The sequence below is a fragment of the Oryctolagus cuniculus genome, chromosome 12 (genome assembly GCF_964237555.1).
Source record: "Oryctolagus cuniculus chromosome 12, mOryCun1.1, whole genome shotgun sequence".
NCBI classification, from domain to species: domain Eukaryota; kingdom Metazoa; phylum Chordata; class Mammalia; order Lagomorpha; family Leporidae; genus Oryctolagus; species Oryctolagus cuniculus.
The window spans coordinates 101044606-101065839 of NC_091443.1; the positions used below are offsets into that span (position 1 = coordinate 101044606).

The 21234-nt window shown below is 50.8% G+C and overlaps 1 protein-coding gene across 3 annotated transcripts in view; it reads left to right on the forward strand.

The window, feature by feature from the left end:
• Positions 1-21234, forward strand: part of ZNF592 (zinc finger protein 592) — a 55407-nt gene that overhangs the window by 725 nt on the left and 33448 nt on the right. The window contains exons 1-3 of one of the 3 annotated variants that reach the window (XM_070054558.1): positions 4797-8625; positions 10321-10433; positions 13409-13514. The gene's annotated coding sequence lies outside the window, so the exon portion shown is untranslated. Of the gene's footprint in view, positions 1-172; positions 2610-4796; positions 8626-10320; positions 10434-13408; positions 13515-21234 lie in introns of those variants that run through there. The other 2 variants (XM_070054559.1, XM_051834234.2) reach the window with 2 other exon arrangements.

Below are 21234 nucleotides of genomic sequence, written 5' to 3' on the forward strand. Positions count from 1 at the left end.
TGCCGGGGCCGGGGGCGCGCGGGGCGGCCCGAGGGCGGGCCGGGGGAGCGCCTTGCCGGACAGATGGCCTCCTGGCCTGGGACCAGCGCCGTGAGGGGGAGGGGTCCGCGTGACCCGAGGTGTGCCTGCGCCTGGGAGCCCCGGGCTTGCTGGAGCTGTTAAGATTTTAGCTTTTTTTTTTTTTTTTTTTTTTTTTTTTTTTTTTTAGTAGGCCAGAGGTGGCATTGAAAGTCTTGGCTTGCGATAAGCCCACAGGCCCACCCGGGGCAGCATGCTTGGCATCCGGGACTAGGCTAGAAAGGACTGGCAGTGGGAGGACAGGACTTTGGAGGTGGTGGTAAAAGGTGTTTGGCCTGGGCTTTGCGCGCTTGCTGAATTCAGTCCTGTGTTGGGGTAGGGCCCGTTGGGATGACAGGCGCCTGCTGGGTGGGATTCCAGGGGTCTGTTTCCTAGTCCCACTGGTGCACTTCACGGTAAAGAGAGAGGAGGAAGCAGAGTGCTGGTGCACGCATTTTGACCACTTTCCAATTTTCCCACTAGTTGTGGCTTTGAGTCATTGGGTGATTTTTTTTTTTTTTTTTTTTTTTTTTTTTTTTTTTTGTGCACGTATCATGGTGCGGTGCAAGGGAGTTAGATGTTGGCAAGCACACTGGTCAACCAGGACACCGTGTGTTTTGTTTGTGGCCTGGTGGGAAAGTCCAGGAATAAGGAATGATGAGCACCAAATATTTGTTAACAAATATGTACCAGGCATTGTTCTGCTTGCAGCAAACACAGCCAGCAAAAAAAAAAAAAAAAAAAAAAAAATTAAAAAAACTGCCCTCCTGCAGCTTTCATTCTAGTGTGTGGTGGAGGGAAGGCAATAAGCAGAATATGTAATAAAGAAATATAGTCTGTTGCAAAGTGCTCAGTGCTCAGGATAAAAAGGAAAACAGGGAAGGGGAACCTGAGTTGTCAGGCGGGGGTTGACTTGACCAAGGTGTCTTTGGTAATAAAACTTAGAAGGAAGTGGTAAATAACTGCACAAGGAAAGAGGTGGAGGGAGGGATGAGAGATTGATTGGAGTTGGGGGCTCAGGGCAGGCTTCCCTGAGGAAGTGACGTTTAGGCCTTGACCCTGAGCGGGGTTGAGAGTTAACCATGTGTGGAGCGGAGCAGAGTTTGGCAGGTTGGAGGAAGTGAAAGGAGACCCGCCCCGCTGGAGGGGAAAGGGAGTGGGGAGAGACTGTGGAGAGCTGCGGCCCAGGGCACCTACTCCTGTGCTCCTAGCTTTAGGTTGTATCTCCATGGTAATTAGAAGCCTTAAAAGGTTTACCGGGAGTGACATATTTGCATTTTAAAAGGTCTCTGGCCCTTGTGTTGGGAATGGATTTTGAGATTAGCTGGTGAGTTGAGGGTTTCTGTATGGAGTGGCCTTAGCTGCCTGATGGGTTTGAGAAAGCCTCTAGTGGTTTAGGGGAGAATCTTTTCCTCTGCTTCACTTGGCTTTTAGGAAGGGACTGGACAATGAGTTCATATTTATGAAGTACCTGCCAGGTGAGAAAACCAATTTTAAGCACTTTTGCCTGCATCTGTTTAATTTAATCCTCACATCCTAAGAGAAACTGCTTATCAAACCTATTTTACAAGGAAATAGGCCCAGAGGGGATGGGTGACTTATCCAAAGTTTGTCACATGGTCTGGATTCAGTTTGTCACATGGTCTGGATTCAAACCCAGGTCAGCCTGATTCCACTTCTGCCACTTGTTAGCTCAGTGATCTTAAGTTACCCAACCTCTCTGGTGCATGGGTCTCCTCATCTTAAATGCAGATAAAGGGACCTACTTCATAGGGTGGTACAGATCAAATTAAGTCATGTAAACAGCCTAACAGTTGAACAGTTAGTTGCTATTATTATTTAATTAAAAATTTTGTTGCCCCTCAGCCATATTGTGGTCATTTTGGATGCAATTGAGTATATTTTGTAATTCTTGAATTTTGTGTGATTTTTCTTTTCATTTAATGGCCTGTTCCATATGATCTGTCCTTGGGCTGCGATTTCCCTTTTCATGCCTGACACTGTGCAAAAACTTGTGGCTACAAAGTGAGTTCCTTCCCTCCAGGAGCTCAGAGTATCCACTAGAGTATTTTAAAGAATGAGCTACAATGTATACTTAAATTCTCAGTGTGTTTATAGCTAAAGAGCTGCTGGGAGCATTAGGAACTAAATGGGGATGTGGAGAAGGCTTCCGTGAGGAGGTGATTTGGAGCAGGGCTTTGGAGGAAGAGTAGGAGTTTTGCAGGTAGGTAAGATTGGGCAAAGGACAGCCTGGGTAGAGAGCCGTAATGTGAACACACAGAACTTGAGAGGTCTTGCTGTCTGGGGGAAACTGGAAAGCTGGGTTGTGGCTGTGAAACATAGGCCGAGGAGTTTAAATTTTGTTCTGTAAGCCATAGGAGCTACCCAAGAGTGTTCCATCAGTTAGATGCATCCCCCCGTGAGTGTTGCGGCTAGAGTGGGCGGGGCGGCGGAGACGAGAAATTCAGTTTTGCAGGGTACTGCGACCTGATTGGCTCCAGGGAGGCTGACTCACTAACCAGACTTGGAAGAGACTGATGAATAAACTTAAGGTATTAACTGACCATGAGAAATGAAACTACAGAATGACAGATGTTTCAGTCCTCTGGCCATTGCTGCCGCCCCCTTAGCCAAGGGTTGAGACTCACTGACTCTGGCCTCAACTCCTGTTTGTTTTTCTCAGGCTCCCTGAAAACCAACCCTTTCTGTTAACATCATCTTTCCTCAAACACTGCTCGGTGTAGTCAACAATGATTACTAATTGATGGAATGAGTAATTCTATATCATTCGGATGGGATCCCGTGTTTATTAAACTTAAGAAAGAGTATCTTTTTTGAGAAATAAAATATCAGAAAAGGGGTTTCCCTAGAATTGGGTTAATGGAGAAGGTATGCAGATTCTGAGAGGTGTGGGTGGTTCTGTGGCTAAGCAGTGGTCTCTGAACTCTGGGAGCTCCTAGGGAGCTTTCGTGTTGCACTCGAAGGAGAGATTGGTTTAGAAGCTTTGCATTCCCTACACATTGGAGACAGAAGTTGTGGCCTGTGTTGTGCTACAGTGGATTAAGCCACTACTCACGATGCCAGCATCACCTATCAGAGTGCCAGTAGAAGTCTGGGCTGCTCCTCCTCCCTGCTAACGCACCTGGGAAGGTATCAGAAGATGGCCCAAGTGCTTAGGTCTCTGCCACCCACGTGGGAGACCTGGATGCAGTTCCTGGCTCCTGGTTTTGGCCTGGCCCACGTATGGCTTTTGTGGCCATTTGGGGAGTGAACCAGCAGATAGAAAATCTCTCTCTGTCTCTTCCTCTCTCTCTTTCTGATCCTATGCCTTTCAAATAAGTAAATCAGTAAGTCTTAAAAGAATATAATGGGGCTGGCCCTGTGGCGTGGCAGGTTAAAACCAGGATCTACATCCCATATGGGCACTGAGTCAAGTCCTGCCTGCTCCAGTTCCAATCCAGCTCCCTGCTGATGTGCCTGGGAAAGCAGCAGAAGATGGTCCAAATGTTTGGACCCCTGCACCTATGTGGGAGACCTAGAAGAATCTCCAGGCTCCTGACATCAGATTGTCCCAGTTCTGGCCATTGGGGCCATTTGTGGAGTGGAGCAGTGGATGGAAGATTCTATCTCTACCTCTCTCTGTAACTCTTTCAAATAGATAAAAATAAATATTTTTTTTTAAAAAAAGGAATATAATAATGATCCCTTCTCTAGACTCAGTAGGTAATGACAAGCTTTCTTTATCTTTTAAAAAAGATTTATTATTTATTTGAAAGGCAGAGTCTCACACACACACACCATCTACTGGTTCACTCCCCAAATAGTTGCAATGACCAGGGTTGGGCTAGACAGAAGCTGGAGCCAGAGACTCCATACCGGTCTCCAAGATGGGAGGCAGGGACCTGAGCATCATCTTCTATGTCTTAGGCAAATTATCAGGGAGCCGAATCAGAAGTGGAGTAACATGGACTTGGATTGACACTCTGATAAGGGATGTCCATGCTGACATCGCACGGGGCGGGTGTGTGTGTGTGTGCTCACACGTGCGTGCGTGCGTACTTAACACGGTGCCAGAACACTTGCCTGCGTGGTGAGCTTTCTTATTGGATTGGGATCCCCATGAGATTGGAGCTTCATCCTGTATTTCTTTCTTTTCTCTCTTTTTAAATGTAAGGGGTGTGTGTGTGTGAGAGAGACAGAGACAGAGACAGAGAGAGACAGAGAAAGCTGTAAGTTATCAGCTGGTTCAATCCCTGAATGTTCATAACAACCAGGTTGGGCCAGGCTGAAACCAGGAGCCAGGAACTCCATCCAGCATGTGGGCCATCTTCTGCCACTTTCTCAGGCACAGAAGCAGGAAGCTGAACTGGGAAGCAGAGTAGCTGAGACTTGAACTGGGCCCCTGACACGGGTGTGGGCGCCCCAGGTGCTGGCACACACCCTGCTGTGCCACAGCACTGCCTCCTGTGCTTCTTGTGCTTCTGTAGCCTTGGAATAATGGTGGACCCCTGGAGTTTTGAATCTGTGTTTATCTACAGTGAAAAATAACTGCAAACAGACTAACCTAGATTGTGGGTTAATTGTCTTTCTGTAAAAACTACAGTTTTTATTCTATTATTTTTCTTTTAAAAAAAGATGTATTTATTCATTTGAAAGTCAGAGTTACACAGAGAGAAGGGGAGTGATCTTGTGTCCACTGGTTCACTCCCCAGATGGTTGCAATGGCTAGGGCTGGGCCAGGAACCAGGAGTTTATCCAGGTCTCCCACGTGTGTGGCAGGAGCCCAAGCACTTGGGCCATCTTCTGCTGCTTTTCCCAGACTGTCAGCAGGGAGCTGGATCAGAAAGGAAGCAGCCAGGACATGAACCAGTGCCTATATGGGATGCTGGCATTGCAGGTGGTAGCTTTATTGCTATGCCACAATACCAGCCCCAGAACTCTAGGGTTCTTAAATTATGGCACAGTGGGTTAATTTGACACCCACTTCCTGTATTGGAGTGCCAGTTGGGATCCCAGCTTCTCCGCTTCTCAGTTCAGCTTCCTGCTGCTGTGCCAGAGAAGGTAACAAAGATAGCCCAAATGCTTGGTTTCCTGCTATCCTTGTGGGAGCCAGGATGCGGTTCGTGGCTCCTGGCTTTAGTCTGGCCTGTTCTCTGCTGTTGAAGTCATTTGGGGCATGAACGAGCAAGTGGAAGAGCTTCCTTTTTCTGGCACTCTGCTGTTCAAATCAATAAATCTTTAAAAATTAAAATTCTAGGAGTAATTTCACAAGAAATACATACAGAGGTAGAAAACTTAGGGTCGGGGCTGGCGCTGTGGCACAGCAGGCTAAAGCCCCGGCCTGCAGCACCAGCATCCCGTATGGGCACCTGTTCAAGTCCTGGCTGCTCCACTTCTGATCCAGCTCCCTGCTAATGCACCTGGGAAAACAGCAGAAGATGGCTCAAGTCCTTGGGCCCCTGGACCCACATGGGAGACCTGGAAGAAGCTCCTGGCTTCCGGCTTCTGGCTTTAGATTGGTGCAGCTCCAGCTGTTGGAGCCATTTGGGGAGTGAACCAGCAGATGGAAGACCTTTCTCTCTATGTCTCTACCTCTTTCTGTAACTCTGTTCCAAATAAGTAAAAATAAATCTGAAAAAAAAGCAAAACAGAAAAAACTTAGAGTCTACACATAGGCATACCCAGGAAGTACAACTCACCAGTAAATCTTATAACCTAGAACTACTGTTTTGGTGTTTGTATTAGGTCGTTTCTATATGTAAGATTTTTTTACTTCTCTGTTCTTAAAAAAATAGGAGCATTCTGGGTAGGAGAGTTGTGGATGGCTGAGTTGAAGCAATCAGATGCACCCGTGTGGTCTGTGTTCCCATCTGTCCCGAGCTTGCCTTCACTTCCTCCAGGGGTGTAGGATGAGATATCCATTAGCTAAACATTTTGAGGCTTTTCAGAGGACCAAAGCGCTGTTCCAGCCAGGCATTTGCAGTGAGTACGTGTGTGCATAGAAATGACACAGCCGGCCCCTTCCAGGAGAGAAGTTAAGGATCACCCTTCACATTCGGTGTCGCCAGAGCCATTCCTCCTGACCGCACTTACAGGCTGACGTCTGCTCCCTGTGTGAGTTTCCTTAGTCCCTGCCTTGTCATTGTAGGCAGGTTCTGAAGGTGATGCGCTGAGAGGTGTGAGTAAACCCTTTCTCTCTGTGCCTGGGGATGTGCTGCTGCAGGTGTGGCTGGCAGCAGACAGACTGCTGCAGGATTGAGCGAGGGAGAGGAGTGTCTGCTGGCCACGTTAACGCCTGGTCTCTGATCAGTGTGTGCTGGGCTGGGGTCTGTGGAGCTTCAGTTTATATCTGTCTGGAGGGCGCCAGGTTATTGGGACCACTGGGAGATCCTGAAATCTACAACTTTTTTTGAACAATTGAAACATTTTTAACAGAAACTTTTGAAGTGGCCCAGAGGGGGTTTTGAGGTTCTTCTGCAAACAGCTGCACAGTTTGTCCAGAGAACTTGAGACCTACCTGCAGCAGGGTCCAACTCAGAAGGGCCTAATGCAAGGTTTTTGCTGTTGCGTGGTGAAAGGGGCTGGTACATACTTTATATTTTCTTCCTACCACTTGAATTTTTATACAGGGTTACATTCCTTCTTTACAAACCAACCAGTGAATCAGTTTCCATTTTGGAGACAAGCAGTAAACTGCCTTTCTAGCTTGGCTTGTGTATTTTCTTCCTTAGTTAGTCAGGTGCCTCTGTAGAAGTCGCTTGCTCTCTGGTGTGGCCCACATGCTGACACGGGGTGCTGGAGGCCTGGGTCTGAGGCACAGGAAGGGCCTGTAGAGTTCCCATGTGGGCCTCACGTGCCCTGCGGAGGACTGCTCCTTGCTCTCATCCAGTACTGGGTATTGGAACACTTTACCCACACTGGCCTTGGCAGGCTGGAGCTGAGTGTAAACCAGCGGCATGGACTCTGGCTCCACTCTTATTCCCTTGATTTGCTGTGGTTTACAACATTCCACGCCTTCTGCCAATTCGGTTCGAAAGTTGGAGTTGTCTCTTTGGCAAGGCGAAGGGCAGAGTGGGGCTGTAGGGATAGGTTCTGGGGGCAGGTGTCCAGCATGACCGCGAGCTAGCACGGGGCCAGTGGAGACTGAAGACATGTCTGTGGCCATTTTTGCGTTTTTCAGAGAAGGGAGCCCAGGGCTGGGCACTGACTGAGCAGCTCTGCAGACTCTCTTGGGCTTGGCCCGGCTGTACTCTGTTCTGGGTGGGGAAGGGCTGCTCTCATCTTTCCAGACCAGAGCTGAACTGGTCAAGGTTGTAAAGGCTGCTTCACTGTCTAGCACTTCATTAGGCCTTAAAAATAGTGGAGGTGTGGTCAGTACCACCGTTACCCTTAATGAGTGTTTTCTCGTCTTTACAGTCCCACAGGGCCTTCCTGCCGCGGAGCCCTGCTTGCTCCATCATCCGCAGGTGCAGGTGCAGGTGCAGGTGCAGGTGCAGGTGAAAGGGCTGCAGGGCTGCAGGGCTGGGCCCAGAGCTCTGGAGCACGAGAGAAGCACGTGAGATGACTTTTGCCCTGTAGGAGTCTTTCGCTGCAAGCAGCTGGAGAGCAATTGCTGCCAGACAAGAAGTCCTCAGGAGCCTTCCTTTTAGGGGTGGTGGTTACTGGTGTTCAGGTCACCCTGTAAGGTGGCTGGCTTACCATGGGGAGCATTCTCTAGCTCCCAGAATGGGTGGCATGGGCATGTAGGGGAGGGGTGGTGGTGTCTTCTCACCTTTGGATGTTTTGCTTGTCTCCTGAGGCACCTGCCCCCTTTAGGAGCAGAGAGCCCTGTTCATGCAGTATGAACCCTAGTGCCTGTCATTCCACCGTCTGAAGGCGTCTGCACTTGGATCTTTGAGTCCTCTTTTAAAATATTTACACCCCTGGGAGAGGTCATACTCTTAGTAGTTCATCACCAAACAGTGGCTTTAATTACCGGGAATTAATTAAGCCAACTGAGAGAAAGACTAGGACCTACACAGGCCCTGCGGGGAAGGCACCCGAAGGGACATGCTAAGCAACAGGCCCTCAAGGAGTGAGGGCGGCGAGCGGGCTCCATGAGTGTCTGTTGCTGCCGTCCGGGGCAGCTGAGCCACTTCTTGCTGGCTTTATCCATCCTGGTGGCCTGCTGGCTGGGTTGTGAGGTGCAGCCCTGGCAAATGTGAGGGGAGGGGCTTTGGGGCTGCGGTAGAATTTTTTTTTTTAGATTTATTTATTTATTTGAAAGGCAGAGTTAGAGAAAGAGACAGACAGAGAAAGAGAGCTTTTGCGCCTATTGGTTCACTTTCCAAATGGCCACAATGGCCGGAGCTGCGTCGATCCAAAACGAGGAGCCAGGAGCTTCTTCCAGGTCTCCCACACAGGTTCAGGGGTCCAAGGACTTGGGCCATCTTCTACTGCTTTCCTAGGCCATAGCAGAGAGCTGGACCGGAAGTGGAGCAGCCGGGTCTTGAACAGAGAGACACATGTGGGATACTGACACTGCAGGTGGCGGCGTGACCCACTACACCAAAGTGCCAGCCCGCTAAGGTGGGGTTTGAGCTTTAAGAGTTGGACAGATCATTTTCCCCCTCATTTAAGAAATAACATATTCTCAGTTTAGAAAATTTGGGGATGTTCACAAGAGGAGGAGATCCCTCAATTGTTCTTTTTTTTTTTTTTTTTGGACAGGCAGAGTGGACAGTGAGAGAGACAGAGAGAAAGGTCTTCCTTTTGCTGTTGGTTCACCCTCCAATGGCCGCCGCAGCTGGTGCGCTGCGGCCGGCACACCGCGCTGATCCGAAGGCAGGAGCCAGGTGCTTCTCCTGGTCTCCCATGGGGTGCAGGGTCCAAGCACTTGGACCATCCTCCACTGCACTCCCTGGCCACAACAGAGAGCTGGCCTGGAAGAGGGGCAACCGGGACAGAATCCGGCGCTCCAACCGGGACTAGAACCCGGTGTGCCGGCGCCGCTAGGTGGAGGATTAGCCTATTGAGCCGCGGCGCCGGCCCCCTCAATTGTTCTTAATCATAAATGGCAGAGATGTATAGTCAAGAGGGGAAAGATCATTTTAATAATATTTTAATTATTTATTTGAAGGGCGGAGAGAGAATCAGAGAGAGTGAAAGAGCCCCTATCTGTTTGTTCATTCTTCAAATGCCCACAACAGCCAGGGCTGGAGCAGGTCAAAGCTGGGAGTCTGGAACTTAATGCAGGTCTCCTCTGTGGGTAACCAGAACCCAGTGACTTGAGCCATCTGTGTTGCCTCCTAGGGTCTGCATTAGCAGGAAGCTGGAATCAGGAGCCGGAGCTGGGCATTGAAGCAATATGGGAAGTGGGTGTCTTAACTCCTATGCCAAATGCTTACCCAGGGAAGCATCATTTTAAAATATAAGTTGGGCGGGTGTTGTGGCACAGCAGTTAAGATACCACTTGAGATGTCCATGTGCCATATTGGTGCGCCTGGCATTGAGTCCTGCTTTGCCTCTGCTCCTGCTTCTTCTTCCTGCTAATGTGCACCCTGAGAGACAGCAGGTAATGGCCCACGTACTGAGTCCCTGCCACCCACATGGGAGTCCCAGGTGGAGTTCCTGGCTCCTGGCTGTTGTGGGTATTTGAGGGAGTGAACTGGTGGGTGAAAGAGCTCTCTCTCTGCCTATGTTTCTTCCTGTGTCTCCTTCTCTGTCTGTCTCTCTGCCTTTCAAGTAAATAAAAAACTTTAAACTCTCAGAGATCATCACCTCCTGTCGCCTTCCACCCCAGAGTGAGAGCCACAGCCCTGCAGTGGCCTCGCTCACCTCCTCACCCACCCCTTCCCCTGCTGCTTCAGGCCAACCCACCTGCTCTTCCCTTTGCCCAAACCTCTTTCCCGTATTCGTGTGGCTGCTGTCTCCCTTGCTTCAGAATTGAGAATATCTTCATTCCCGATCCTTTCAGGTGAGGAAGCCCAGTTGAGACAGGCTCTGTGACTAGCTGACTCCCTCCAGTGGGCTGTCGGTGCCACCCGGGCAGGAACCCAGTCTGTTCTGTTCACCCTGGAACCCACAGAGTGTCACTGAGTGAATGGATGTACATGCTCACGTGTGTGCACCTTCCAGAGAGGGGGAGGGAAAGGGCAGTGTGGAAACTGGGGTTGGAGAGAGTGAGTGTGGACGGTGTGGAGGAGAATGAAGTGCTCATGACGGGATTGGAGATGCGAGACGTGGTCCAGTCTGTTCCAGCCTCCACAATCTCATCTCTTACAGTGACTTCATACTGTGAGGCACATGAAGGAGCAGCTGCTGGAATACACGATCAGTAGCCCTGGGCTAGGTCCAGAGTGGACGTTCATGGAAGCTAGCCCTGAGGGTAGGGTCTGGTGAGTAGGCTGTTGGTTTTAGGTTTCAGAGCAGAGATAGTGACCTGATGAGAAGGGTGTTTCAGGGAAGATCAGACAGACTTGGACATGCGGGATGACTGAGGGTGGTGTGGGGAGAGGCCAAGGTGGCGAAGGAGAGAGTATAGCCAAGGGCTTGGCAGGCATGGGATGGAGCAGGTGGCATCAGTGGGACTTGGTGGTGGCAGGACACTCCCCAGCTGCTGAGTGACTGCCTTGACAAAGGGTTTCAGTGCACCCCACTTTGGAAAAGCTTCAAGTCTTTCCAGTGGTTTCATTGAGTTGTGGAAGTGGGATCTGAAACGGAGCTGAAGAAAGGGTGTCCTCTTCGACATGTGGCCAGTGTGTGTCAGGTCAGTGGGGTGGCGGTAGGCAGGCAGTGACACAGACTGTTACCCAGGAAAGGCGTCCGTCTGCTCTGGGCTGCTGCAAACCGTTTCCTGTCTGAGTGCAGCCACGCCTGCTCTTGGCTTTCTTGTGAGCCTGCACAAACCAGGATGGTATCTGAAATCTATTTGTCCCATCACTTTCTTTCAACTTTATTTTCTGTCTCCACAGTCTCCATTGTCTTCGACTTACAAACCCATTTGGATTGGATTCATTGACTGGAAAAACTTATTTTTCTATGGTTTCTATTTCATTAGGCTTCTAGCCTGTTTTGAAAAAGGCTTTGGCTGAGATGAAATCGATGTAGAAAGTGGTTTTGGTGTAATCGGCTTTTCTGTGATCTTCCAGTGCAAGTCATGTTTGACATCCGTGTTTCTGGTGTGTTCATTAATTCCTAGAATAAATCCTCAAGGGCCAGCTAGGTGCTAGGCACTGTTCTAGGCACTGGGAATAGAGCTGGGAACAAAACGAAATCCTTCCCTCCTGAGCTCATACTCTAGTACGTGTTGGTTCATGGACGATAAACAAGGAAAACGCAAAGTATGAGAGATACAGAAAGTGATATGGAGAAAAATGAAGGGATGGCAGGTGAGGAAGCAAATTTTCTATTTTAAGTGGGGAAGTCAGAGAAGCATTTGAGCAGAGAGAGGAGAGAGTGCGCCGTGTGGGTACCACAGGGAAGAGCAGTGAGGATGGAGAGAAGCCCTTGAGGCAGAAGATGCAGGAGGAGTACAGGGAGCAGTGTGGGGCTGGGGGGCTGCTTGGGAAGGTGGGAGGGACGCACCCAGGATGTGATTTCGCTGGTCTGGGCTGAGGCCGAGGTTAGGATTGCTCCGCAGGTGTTTATAGTGTGCACCCAGGACTGAAGTCACTGATCTGAGGCTTGGGTAGACCTGTCTTTTGCATCTGACGGAGAAGTGCCTGGGAAGACTGAGGTTGGAATTGCAGGAATGTGCATCTTCCTCATTTAAGCACCTCACTCCCCGAGCCTCAGTTGCCTTGCCTGAAGAGTAAGCAGCTTATGTTTAGTGGTTTCCTACCGTTTGTCTGGCTCTGAGAGCCCTTCATCTTTCTGGTGCTGGAGGAATCTCTAATCTAGAATAATCTAGAACAGTGTTTTCTAATCCCGTTCTTGCAACACCCTAAGGTGTGTCATAATTGTGCCAAGGGCTGTAGTAAATGGCTCAATACCAAATTGAAGGAAAATTTGTGCCATACACAGCAGCTCCTTGGGAAGATGAGGGTGTTGGGAAATGGCAATGTGAAAGCTGACCGCCCAGGTCGGAGTCTGAATCAGGGCCAGCCTGGTCCTTGGGAGCGGGGGGATGCTGAGCATTAGTCCTGTCTCACTCATGAGTCGGAAACTGTCCGGCTCCTGTACAGCCGTGAGATGTGCCTGTGAGCACGTGATGAGAGTGACCTGGCCGGGGTCAGTGAAGCCTAATGCTCAGGTGTGTTTGCCCCCTCTGCAACCAACCCATGTTACTGCAACCCATAGGGTCCCACGGCTGGAGGAACCAAGGTCAATGGGAGAAATAACCAGGTACACTCACCAGAGCACCCTGGAGCTTATTCTTACTGGATGACAGGCCTCAGGCACCCCCTGACCCCGACTCTGATTTTTGTCCTCATTTATACGGTACAGGGCCTGCCTGCTGGTTTATGTTTGAAACAGCGAGGTCCAAGTAAGAGAAGGAGGAGCCCCAGGGAAGGCTTCCTTGTTCGCTCTCTGAGGAGTTGGGATCATTGGTTTCCTTTGTTCGCTTCTAGTTTTCCATTAATGCTGTCTCTGTGCCTGTTTGGAATCCCCGCTAATGGTCCGTCAGAGTTCAGACAAAAATCAAGTCAGGTGAAGGAATGCGGGACTAGCAGGAGTGTGTGCAGAAGTAAGAACTTGTCAGTTGTGGGGCAAGCACCGCCCGGACCTACCAGTCTCCCCGAGCAGTAGCAGTGAAACCTGAGTCTGGGGCAGCTGCAGCTCTGCCGGCTCTCCCCAGTTCCTCTCGTCCTTGTCGCTGCTTCCGCTTGCCCCTCCCCTCCTCTTCCCACTCGCAAGCCCCCTGCTCCCCAGCGGCACCCTGAGCCCTGGAGGAGGAGCTGTGTGAAGGGTGGGCCGGGCTGCAGCCCGTCTCTCGCCAAGCTGCCCTCAGCAGTCGGCGGGCGCCCTGAGACTGGCTGGTCCCTGAGATGGATGGGCAGAGGACTCCACAACACGTGATCGCATTGTGAAAGGCGGCGTTGGGAGAGCTTTGCAGATATTAACTCACTTAATCTCTGTAATAGCCACATTTTACGTCTGAAGAAACAGGCCCTGAGGTGAAGAATCCTGCCCCGGTCATGAGCCAGGAAGTGGCAGGGCTCTGAGACAGGAAGGGAACGGGGCTGGAGCTGGGGCTGGGGAGGGTTTGTCTGGGGCTTCATTTGGGATCTGCTTTGACTTATGCCTAGAGGTTTCTCTCGGGGCTGCACCTACACTGTGTTATGCTTTAGTTTTTAAGACTGTCTTTCCTTATTTTCATGTTGACCTTCAAGCTCATTAAAAAAGCGTTTTGTTTTTCTTCTTTCCTTAGGTGGTGTGTGGACACTAGACCATGTGCCTAGGTAGTTTTTGCTTTCTCCGCAGCTCTGCTTCCCCAGCAACGCTCACCACACCCTTGTTTTGAGAACCTCACTAAGGTATGATGTCCCGGCTGACCTGAGCTGGCCTCGAAGAGTTGAGAGTTTGGATACAGAGATCTTTTTCTGTTCCTTGGGTTGGGTTGGGTTGGGTTTGGTTGGTTGGTGGTGAAATACACTTCACAAAACTTAGCATTTTCAGCATACATCCCGTTCAGTGGCATGGAGTCCATACCACCGTCTCCACACCCTGCACACCTGGTACTAAAACTCTACCCACTGAACAGTAGCTGCCTCTCCCTGCCCCCAGGCCCTGCAGCCACCCTTCTTCTTTCTGTCTGTTATGAATTTGCCTACTCTAGTGATGCCGTGCAGGTGGAATCATTCACATTTGCCCCTTTGTATACAGTTTATTTCACTTGGCATAATGTCTTCAGTGTTCATCCATGTGTAGTGTGTGTCAGAATTTCCTTCGTTATTAAGGCTGAAAAATATTCTACTGTATGTATACATTTTATTTATCTACTCATCCACTGATGGACACTTGGGTTTCTTCCTCCTTTTGGGTGTTGTGGGTATTGCTGCACATACATGGGTGTGCACATATCTCTATATTCTAGTCTTAATTCTTATGATTATATTCCCAGCATTGGAATTATTGGACATAATGGGTACTCTTGTGTTTAATTTTTTTTTTTTTTGACAGGCAGAGTTAGAGAGAGAGACAGAGAGAAAGGTCTTCCTTTTTTCCATTGGTTCACCCCCAAATGGCCACTATGGTCGGCGTACTGTGCCGATCTGAAGCCAGGAGCCAGGTGCTTCCTCCTGGTCTCCCATGGAGGTGCAGGGCCCAAGGACCTGAGCCATCCTCCACTGCACTCCCGGGCCACAGCAGAGAGCTGGACTGGAAGAGGAGCAACCAGGACAGAACTGGCACCCCAACTGGGACTAGAACCCAGGGTGCTGGTGCCTCAGGCAGAGGATTAGCCAAGTGAGCTGTGGCACCGGCCTGTGTTTAATTTTTTAAGAAAGATTTATTTTACTTAATTGAAAGGCAGAGTGACAGAGAGGGGGAGACAGAGGAAGAGATATTCCGTCTGTTGGTTCACTCCTCAAGTGGCCACAACAGCCAGGGCTGGGCCAGACTGAAATCAGGAGCCTGGACTTCCATCCAGGTCTTCCATGTGGGTAGCGGTGGCCCAAGAACTTAGCAGGGAACTGGCTTAGAAGCAGAGCAGTGAGGACTCCAGTCAGCGCTCTGATATAGAATGCTGATGTCACAGGTGGTGCCTTAGCCCACTGTCTGCAACATCTGCCCCTCTGTTTTTAATTTTTTGAGGAGCTGCCATACTGTTTTTCAATTTTTATTTGAAAGGCAGAGATACAGAAAGGAGAGAGAAAGAGAGAGAGAGATCATCCATCCACTGGTACAAGGGCTGGGGCTGGGCTAGGCCAAAGCCAGAAGAAGCCAGGAGCTTCCTCTGGGCCTCTCATGTGGGTGCAGGGGCCCAAGCACTTGGACCATCCTCTGCTGCTTTTCCAGGCACATTAGCAGGGAGCTAGATTGAAAGTGGAACAGATGGGACTTGACTCAGTGCCCATATGGGATGTCGGCACTGCAGGTAGAGGCTTAACCTCTACACCACTGCACAGGCCCCTGCCATGCTATTTTCCAAAGTAGCTGCACCGTTTTGTATTGCCACCAGCAGTACACAGTTACTCCAGTTTCTTCCCATTTTGATAATGCTTTTTTCTTCCTCCTTTCCTTTTTAAAGACAGTAGTTGTCCTAACGGGTATCACTTTGGTGACTGTTCTCTGTAGGAACCTATGAAATCCACTAGAGAAGTTCTGGTTCCTGTTACAGCAGAAGAAATACCGTGATGAACCTCCACTTGCTCCTCATGGGTGTTGAGCAGTTACCAATTCTTGACCAGTCTCCTTTCATTTACATACCCCCTTCCTGCTCTTTTTCGCCTGTGTTTTGAATCAATCCTCAAACACACATGCCATTTCATCTGTAGACATTTTAGAGTGCATCTTAAAGGGTCAGGGCTCTTAATAGCCCTTCTTGTCTGATGGTGGAGAAGCACATAGGGATTTCTCCTTGGACACATCTCCATCATCCCGTCGGAACACCAGGGACACGTGCAGAGGCGCCCATGGTAACCCCACGATGCCAGGCTGGGTTGCCAGGGAGGGTGCCTTGGCTGACCCCTGCTTTCCTGCAGAGGGCCGACTGCCCTGGCAGCCGAGCTCACCCAGATCTCTGAGAGGGAAGGAGAGACAAGGGAGCCAGGTGGGGATAAGGAAGAGCACTAGGAGCAAGTGAGAGAAAAATGCACCCTGAGGGAGTAGACTCAGGGCGAGAAGATAAGGATAAGAGTAGACTAGCTGATGAGGTCTGCGCTTTGAAGATTTCTGCCTTCCAGTGGTGTGAAAGCGATGGGCACTCAGTAGAAACGATCCTTGGGTTTGCATTTGGATCCGTTGTCTGGGGTGCAGCTCTCTTGAGGCTGGGCAGCAGCAGGGGCCTGCAGCTCCTGGGCCGCCCCAGGTGTGCAGTGTCACTGCGGCGCAGTGGTCGGTGCGGGCCAGGTGGTCCACTTTGTGCTGTTGTCCCGCAGTACGACAGACCGGGGGGGGGGGGGTGGTGGTCTCAACGATGGAGGTTTGTTTGGCTCACAGTCTGGAAGCTGGCTAGTCCAGCATCGAGGAGCTGCATCTGCTGAGGCCTTCCTGCTGCGTGGAAGCGGCAGAGGCCAGGTGAGCCTGCAGGGGGAGATGGAGCCAGACTCATTCTTTGTCAGGAATCACTCATGCAGTTGTGAGTGTGTGCATGGGGCGTGGCCTCATGGTCCGCTTGCCCCTCAGAGGCCCCACCTTGCAGTGGTGGTGGTGAAGTTTCACTGGGGGTCCTGGAATGGGCTGTCAGCTGTGGCAGTAGGCTAAGTGTATTCAGTGCGTTTTCTACTTTTAGGATGTTTGCAATTTGCATTGGGCTTAAGGGGATATAACCCAGGGGTAAGCTGGGGTGTGTCTGCATGTGGATGGGGTGGGGTGGGCAAGAGAGGGGCAACGAGAGCAGGGCACTGGGGGGAGACTGTTGACAAACCCCTTGGCCCCTCAGCTCCTGCACTGACCTAGACAACCATGGGGATACCCCAAGACTAACAGTGTGCTCCTCTCAGTTTTGGAATCTTTGGGACTGAGCTTGCCTTGTTGGATGAGATTGGTAGAACCCTCAGATCCATGCCACGTGGGCTGCAGGGTTGGAGAGAGAGTGGGAGCTTTCCTGGTGCCCTTTGCTCAGGGAGTGGAGGCTTGAGGGCCTGCACACGTGAGGTGATGCTTTTACACAATTCAGTGGGAAGGACTCAGCCAGACTGGTATGAGCAGGAGGGCTCCTGCCCTTCTTCTCTCAGGTCTCTGGATTGCTCCCCTCTAACATGCAGTGGTCTGTCTCAGGCAAGGGAGGGAGGGGGTCCAATTCTCAGCTCTGTGTCACTTTGCCTCTGTGCCTGCAAAATCGCAGCTCCCTCCAGTTACAGCCCCTTTTCTGTTTATCTTTTTAGGAAACATAATGGTTACAGTGAGGTGTAATTCACATGTCATACAATTTGCCCATTTAAAGAACATTCAGGGGCTGGCACTGTGGCACAGCGGTGCAGTGCCGGCATCCCACATGGGCACCAGTTTGAGTCCCAGCTGCTCCACTTCCAATCCAGCTCCTTGCTAATAGCCTGGGAAAGCAGTGGAGGATGGCCCAAGTACATGGGGCCCTGTGCCCACATGGGAGACCTGGAGGAGGCTCCCGGCTCCTGGCTCCTGGCTATGGATCAGCCCAGCTCCGGCTGTTGTGGCCATTTGGGGAGTGAGCCAGAGGATGGAAGACCTCTCTCTCCCTCTCTCTCCCTCTCTCTCCCTCTCTCTCCCTCTCTCCCCCCTCTCCTTTCCTCCCTCCCTCCCTCTCTGTAACTCTGCCTCTCAAATAAATAAATAAATCTTAAAAATAAGTGTAATACACTGATTTCAGTTCATTTGCAGGGTTGTACCTCCTTTCTAAGACTCGAGAGCACCTGTGGCCTCCTCTGCCTGTGGGTCTCAGGGCTGGCGTCCTGTTTCCATCAGTGTGACACTGATGCCATCAAGACAGACGACCTTGTAGTGGGGACATTGGCTAGCAGGCACTCCCTGCTGATAAAACATTTAATTTAGTCATGCTGATAGGGGTCCAGGATTCATCGACAAGGGCTGTAGACAAGTAGGTCCTTCCTGCTGACGAGCTCCCATCCCTGCCGAAGGGCTCGTTAAAGTTCTAAATGCTAGGCACAAAAGACATTGCATGTTTGCCAAATGCTTGACTGGTAATAAACCTGCTTGGGAATCTCTGACTGTCTTTGGACAGTCTCAGTCTAGACAGCTGAATTATCAAACTGTTCCCCTTTCTCGCGGTGGATCACCTTCCAGCAGGCACATCGAAGCGCATAACCAGACAATCAGGAAATGAGCCACTCTGATCTGTGTGTCAGGTGCTGGGGAGTTCTGTGAAGACAAAGCAGGGGAGGGGGGCTTCCCATGGGCTGGTCACAGAAGGGTCCTGCCAAGTGACATGGGCCAGAGACCCTAAGGATGCAGGGCAGTGAGCGCGCAGGTAGGCTGCAGGCAGAGGTGGGCGCCAGACCAGCGCACTTGTTGACGGTACACAGGCCTGTGGGGCAGGATGCACCGGGTGAGAGCAGGGACTCAGGAGACGAGGCAAGCTCTTTGGGCTGTGCAGGCTATGGGAAAGCCTTGACTTGACCTTGGGTTTTGAGGAGAGAAGGGCTGTGGTATGACTTCTGCTTTTACCACTGCACTGGGGAGGAGGGGAGCAAAGGGAGCCGGCAGAGGTTTTTGTGGGAATCCAGGAGACAGAGGATGACGGTTGGACTTGGATATGTTTTGAATGGGAAGTTGGAAAGGTCTGAAGGAAAGGGATGTTTTAGCATAGGTGGCTGGAAGGAAGGAGTTGTTGTCTAGTGAAATGGGGAAGACTGTTGGAGGAAGTTGAGTTAGACACAGGGTGCTTAGGGGTTAGATGACAATTAGACTTCCAGGTTGAGCTCCAACCCTAGAAATACCAGTTAATAACTTAGTGACTGCCTGTTGGGGAGGGGCTTAAAAATAGCAGGAGGGGTAGTTGGCTAAGCCTTCGCCTATGGTGCTGACATCCCATTTGGGCACTGGTTTGTGTCCCAGCTGCTCCTTTTCCTAAGTAGCTCTCTGCTATGACCTAGGAAAGCAGTAGAAGATGGCCCAAGTGCTTGGTTGGGCCCCTGCATCTGCATGGGAGACCAGGAAGAAGCTTCTGGCTCCTGGCTTTGGATCAACCCAGCTCCAGTCATTGTAGCCATTTGGGGAGTGAACCACTGGAGGAAGGAAGACCTTTCTCTCTGTCTCTCCCTCTCTCTGTTTGTAACTCTCTCTCTTTCTCTCTCTCTCTTTCTTTCTTAATATTTATTTGTTTATTTGAAAGTCAGAGTTGCACAGAGAGAGAGAGAAAGAAAGTCTTCCATCTGATGGTTCACACCCCAATTGGCCACAATGGCTGGAGCTGTGCCGATCTGAAGCCAGGAGCCAGGAGCTTCCTCTGAGTCTCCCATGTGGGTGCAGGGGCCCAAGGACTTGGGCCATCTACCACTGCTTTCCCAGGCCATAGCAGAGAGCTGGATCAGAAATGGAGCATCCAGGTCTCGAACCGGCGCCCATATGGGATGCCTGTGCTTCAGGCCAAAGCATTAACCCACTGCGCCACAATGCTGGCCCCAACTCTACTTTTCAAATAAATGAATAAAATAGCAAGAGGGAATAACCATGGTAAAAGCAGATTATGTGGTGGGGAAGAAGTGGTGGAACAAAGGGGAATATGAGGTTGGCTGTGCGGACCCTAAAGGGATCCTGTGCCCTCAGCAAACTTTCAGTGGCTTGCATGGGTTCAGGGGCAGCGCTCAAGAGCTGAGTCTGGGCCTCCAGCGTTGGGTCCTCCCTGTCAGCTGTGTTGTGGCCTTTGGTGACTATCGGGTGATCTTTACCTCTCTGAGCCTCTGTTCTCCAGGAAGGAAAGGAAGAGGCTGGACAGGATCGGTACACTGGAGTCAACTGGGAAGCAACAAAAAGCTGAGGCCCATCCCAGCCCTGCTGAGTTGGGGTTTCCACGACTGGAGCCTGGACATCTGTTATTTTATTTTATTATTAAGTATTTATTTATTTGAAAGGCAGTTATGGGTGTGTTGGGGGGAGATCTTCCATCTACTGGTTCATTTCCCAAATGGCCGTAATGGTCAGAACTGATCCAAAGCCAGGAGCAAGGAGCTTCCTCTGCGTCTTCCACGTGGGTAGCAGAGGCCCAAGCACTTGGGCCATCTTCTGCTTCTGTCCCAGGTGCATTAGCAGGGAGCTGGATTGGAAGTGGTGCAGCTGGGACTGGAACTGGTGCCCATATGGGATGCTGGCACTTCAGGCAGTGGCTTTACTCTCTATGCCACAGTGTAGGCCTCTGATTTTTATTTTTAATTTTTTAGTGGTTTTTATTTCAGAAACAGAAAGCAAGCCGCCATCTGCTGTTTCACTCCCCAAATGCCCACAGCACCTGGGGCTGTGAAGCCGAGAGCTAGGAATTCAATCCAAGTCTCCCACATAGGTGGCAAGAATCTAAGAACATGAGCCATCAGCTCTTTCCCAGGGTGCACATTAGCAGTGACTTGGAGTCAAGAGCTGGAACTGGGACTCAGACCCAACTGCGTGGACATGGGAGAGAGGCATTTTTTTTCTTCTTTAAAGTTATTTATTTGGAAGGGAGTATTAATGGAGAGGGGAAGGGGGGAGGGAGGGCGGGCGGGCGGGAGGGAGGGAGAAATTGAGAGAGAGAGAAAGCTTTCATCTGCCGGCTCACTCTACAGGTGGCTATAATGACTGGCTGGGGCTAAGCCAGGCTGAAGCCAGAAGCCAGGAGCTTCTTCCGAGGCTCCCTTGTGGGTGCAGGGGCCCAAGCACTTGGACAATCCTCTACTGCTTTTCCCAGGCCATTAGCAGGGAGCTGGGTTGGAAGTGGAGCAGCTGGGACTCGAAACACTGACCATATAGAATACTGGCACTGCAGGCAGCAGCTTAACCCAGTGCTGGCCCCAGCGGTGTTCTGAACACAGTCCTACGTGCCTTGTGCCAGGCATCTGTATTTTAGTCACCCTCTGGGTTTCTTTTTGCATCAGTACAGTAAGCAGTAGCAGTCAGCTATTTGGAAGCCATTGCATCAGATCATTTCTGAGATTCCCCAAAGTGCAACCGTCTACGAATCTCGTCACAGTGTTTGCAATGGAATTCTGTTCTTGATCGATAGCATCTTTGGTTGTGGCAGACAAGGCGTGGAGCAGAGAAGCTGCAGCTCCGTGAAGGCCGTCTTGGGCGGGGTGGGCAGGGACATCAGCCAGGGGTTTGAGAGGCATGAAGGAAATGAAGGAATGGTTCTGGGAGTGTGGAGCAGTGACAGCCTCTCTGTCCCCCCAGTCACAGGGCCCAGGTGTGTTGGTTCCTGGAGGTGGGGGAGGATCTCAGCTTTGGACGGCCCACAGTGTGCTGCAAGAGCTGAGGGAAAAGCTCACCATTCGAGAAAGAGAAAGGGAGCCCCTGGGAGAACGTGGGGAGCAGGCAGGGCATTGGTTCCCGGCACTCAGGGAAGCATCCGCAGGAGGGCCCTGGAGCAGGAGCTTTGGCAGGTTTGTCTGGGGCTGAGGTCGGATATTG